At 45.0% G+C, this 4343-nt stretch overlaps 1 pseudogene; it reads right to left on the bottom strand.

The window, feature by feature from the left end:
• Positions 1 to 918: 918 nt before the first annotated feature.
• LOC105000146 lies at positions 919 to 2083 on the bottom strand (annotated as a pseudogene).
• Positions 2084 to 4343: the final 2260 nt, after the last annotated feature.

Below are 4343 nucleotides of genomic sequence, written 5' to 3'. Positions count from 1 at the left end.
TCCGGAGATTTTTCCCCTTTTCATTTTATTTTTCTCCCTACTCTCTCTCCCCATTGAGCCAACAGGCCAATGAGGCCAATCAGAAAACCACACCAACAACACGCTCCAGCCCCTGTGGATTTTCCAGGGGCAAAGACTTCCCAGGTTTTTCTTGTTTGCATCTGTTACGAACAAGTGGTTACTTGATAACACAGACATACATAGGTGTGCTCTTGCATTCCCCACGGCCCCCAATTTTTGGTTTCTTTTTCCTTTTTGCAGAAAATGCAAACAAAATAAAAACAAGGTTTTCTACTGAAGGTACCTCTCTTCTTCAATATGAAGACATTAATTGAAATGATTGGATCCCCCATGCAGTGGTCAGCAAGGTCCTTTGGCAACTGACAGAACATCTTGAGTCTCAGGACCTGGGGTTTGTTTGAAGAAACTTCCCTACATGAGTCATGAGCAAAGGGAGATAGATGTGTGGGGAGGGAGAGGGCTCGTGGGGAGGAGGACGAAAGGAGAAAAGAAAAGAACGTCATTGGTGAGGAAGAAAATGAGAAACTGCTTCTGTTTCTCCCCCCAACCTCCTTCCCTATTTTCTTGCCGAAGGATGACTCCAGCCCACCTGGGGTGTGAGCTGAGTTCACTCTTGGGGTCTTCGATGCATACTGTTTTGTGTTCACTTCCACTGAACATCACCTTTGTGTATTTTTATCATTACATATTTGGTTCCCAAGGCATCTTAATTGTGTATCAGTCACTGAGAAATGAAGGTTGCCTATTAGGAATAGGTCCAGCTTATTCTTTGATATGACAATGCATTTCTTAGGTGAGAAGTCAGTCTCTCCAGAATATTCCACAGTGGTCAACTTCTGGTTCCCCCTTGAGCCCGGTCCTTTTCCCTCCTCTCCTCCCCACAGAAAACAAGAGTTGTCATGTCATTGCCATTGGTGACTGACTCACCTGGACCCTCATAGATAGAATGCTGTTCAGAACCATCTTCTGATGACCTGCCGAGGTGACCCTTTTTCTCAGGAGGTCTTCTGATGTCATCTGGGTGACCAGCTGGAGGGATGTGAAGCTGGCAGTGAGGAAGCTGTCCCTGTACTGGACCATCTTGATGGCACTGAGCCAGTCAGCCACAGTGGTGAAGGCCGTGAAGTCTGGGATGGAGCAGTGGAGCAGGGGCTGGGAAGGCACGGTGGTGATAGTAGCCACAGTCTTGAGGATGGCCAGGTTCCGGATCATCTTGTCCAGGGTATTGACAATCTCTGCAAAGCAGGGCTGGCTGTTACGGTCCTTCTGCCAATAGTCCAGCATGAGCTGGTGTAGAGCAGCCGGGCAGTCCATGGGCAGGGGCAGCCCGTAGTCCTGCTCAATGGCATTGATGATATCTTGGTTGGACCTGTCCCAGAAGGGTCTCTTTCCAAACAACATGACTTCCCACATGACAATCCCATAGCGCCAGAGGACTGGCAGATGTGAACTTCCAGTAGGCGATGGCCTCCAGAGCCATCCATTTCACAGGGATGTTGCCTCTCAAGGACCTGGTGTGGGTGGGATCTGAGGCGTCATCCTGGAGGTAGTGGGAAAGGCCAAAGTTGGACACCTTGCACACCAAGTGACTGTTGATCAGAATGTTCCTTGCAGCCAGGTCCGGATGCATGTAGTTCATCTCCACCAGGTACTTCATACCCACGGCGATGCATCCCTACCAGCTGGATCACCATGAACTGTCTGTAATTTGCCTGAGGAAAGAATCCAAAGCACCAATCTCTGTGAACTCTGTGATGATCAAGACTAGCCGGCTCTTGGTGACCACATCCTTCAGATGAATGATGTTGGGATGGTCAAACTGCCCCATGATGCTCGCCTCGCTCAGGAAGTCCTGTCACTGCTTATCTGAGTACCCAGCCTTCAGCATCTTGATGGCCACATAGATTTCCCTCTTGCCCGGAAGTTTCCAATGCCCCTTGTGCACCTCTACAAACTCTCCTGCTCTGATGACCTCTTCGCAGTACACAGCTTCTTTGCTGTAAGCACATTTCCTGCTGCAGGCAATGGACATGGCCAACATGAACACCACCCCAGCTGCCATCGAATACCATGCCAGGCTGCAGGCCATTGATCCGTACAGTGTTGGTCTGGCTCCTGGCCATGGAGGAGTTGAACTTACTGTGTTCCTTCTCACAGTACCGGATCTCATATTCCAAGATGATGCCATTGGGCTGCTCGAGCTGTGGCCATGACAACATGATGCTCCTCATGGTGGCACTGACCTGTGCATGAGGGAAACAGTGGAAGGGATGAAGCCTTAGACTTCTGTCTCCATCATCTTCTCAGTCTGCGCCTTGTTCTCCTGTGGGTAACTTCAAGGTCCACCTGAACATCATACACTCACCCCCAAACCCACAATTCTTCTATTTTTTATTCCAATTCTGTCATTAATAACATATAACTTGTTTTATTACAGTTTAAAAAACAGTCTTCTGTAAACTTTAATGTTGCAATACACTAAACATATACAATATATATTTTTATTAAAATAGCAATTAATACTTTAAAACCACAAACGTCAGGAGAGTTTGGCTGGGGGTTAGAAAGGATTATTACGGGAATTAGAGACTAGTGGTGTCTGTCCATTTCTGATATGCAGATCTCAAGAGCAGTTGTATTGAGTGTAGGATGGGTGGGCAGGTTCCCCCACTCCTGTGGCATCTGACTTCCTGCTCCTCCCAGGGCCCCAGGGGAGGGGGGACTTGGCCTTTTAGTCCAAGATCCCAGAGCCCCCCATTTCTCTGTCTGAGTCTCACTGTCCAGGGGACCTGTCAGTTGAAGGCTGCTGGCCAGATACCCAGGTGGAATTACTCCTGTGGGACCTTTCTAGACACTCCCTGCTGCTGCTGCTGCTGCTAAGTCGCTTCAGTCATGTCTGACTCTGTGCGACCCCATAGACGGCAGCCCACTAGGCTCCTCTGTCCCTGGGATTCTCCAGGCAAGAATACTGGAGAGACACTCCCTACTAACAGACAACTCCCTCAGCAAAGAGCAGCAAACAGACCCAGTGTCTTGTGGACTGACCCCCGGGGACATCAGGACCCAAGGTCATGTCCAGATCCTGAGGCTGTGCTTGCGTCGTGCACACCCTGTCCAGAAAACCCCCTTCTGTCTGACTCTGCACCTCCCTAAGGACTCCATCACCTGTGTTTGTGTTGCAGGTCTGGTCTCAATCCTGGACTCCAGGCTGGGCCTCTGAGAGGATGGAGCCTACAGGCCATCAGGAGCCTTATCTGGACAAACATTGAGAGAGGGCTCACTGCTCATCTCCTGAGGCCCGTATTTAGTATAAGCTCAGTTGTTTGGTCGTATAGATTTAGTTTTAGTATTATCTACAGTTTTTTTTTTCTATTATGTGTATTTATATTCGATATGTTCAGTTATGTATGTTTGTTCTATAGTTAAAGTTTTTTATATTAAAATTTATTTATCCATCTAGTTGCCTTTAAATTGATTTTCCGTAAAATCAAACACACATAAGACAGCACTCTGAAAGGAGGTAGAACTCAGTGGATAATTATAAGGCAGTCACCCTAGCATCCGCTCCCTCTCTCATGTAATGCTCATTCATCTCGTTTGAGTAAGGAACTGTAAATTTAGTATCCATCATCTATCCTTGTGTCTGTCTTTCAAAGGATTCTGTTTTCTGAAGTCTGTTTTTCCCATTAGTCAAGGCAATGTTATTACCTTAGGTCTTTCATGATGACTTGGATGTGTGGACTTTTGATACCCAATCATTTTGTCTGGAAAGGAATTCACACATCATCGTGTCTCTCCTTGAGTATCTTAACTGTGTTGCCCTGTTTACTTCTGACACAAGGTATTTCTCTCCATAAAGGTTGATAAAATTCTAATTTTTGTTTCCTTATATGTCACTTGTTCTTTTATTCTAGATATCCAGAGGCCTTTTGTTTTTCTTTAAAGCCCAATAATATTTCCAGAACATCATTGGCTATTAGTCATTGCAAGTTAATTCTCATAGTTCTGTTTAATAAACAGTTTCAAACTTTTTTTTTACTTTCAGAACAATTTGTATGATAATGTTTAGTATTTGCTTTCCATCTTGGCTTTGATTTTTTTCCCATTTATTCCAATCATTCATATATCAGATCTATCTTCCACTTTTGACACATTCATCAAATAGCTTTCAATTTTTTTGCTATATTTATTTTCCAGAAATTTTTATTCAATAGGGTTTAAGAATTTCCTTCATACCCTCTACATTCTTATAATACATTTTTATTATATTTCTCTTAATTTGAAATTTATCTACAATGATATTTTCAATGTTTTATTAATCT

The sequence above is a fragment of the Bison bison genome, unplaced genomic scaffold (assembly GCF_000754665.1).
Source record: "Bison bison bison isolate TAMUID 2011002044 unplaced genomic scaffold, Bison_UMD1.0 scf7180017854156, whole genome shotgun sequence".
NCBI lineage: Eukaryota > Metazoa > Chordata > Mammalia > Artiodactyla > Bovidae > Bison > Bison bison.
Note: the sequence above shows the minus strand (reverse complement) of the source record. Positions and strands in the feature narration are given on the sequence as shown.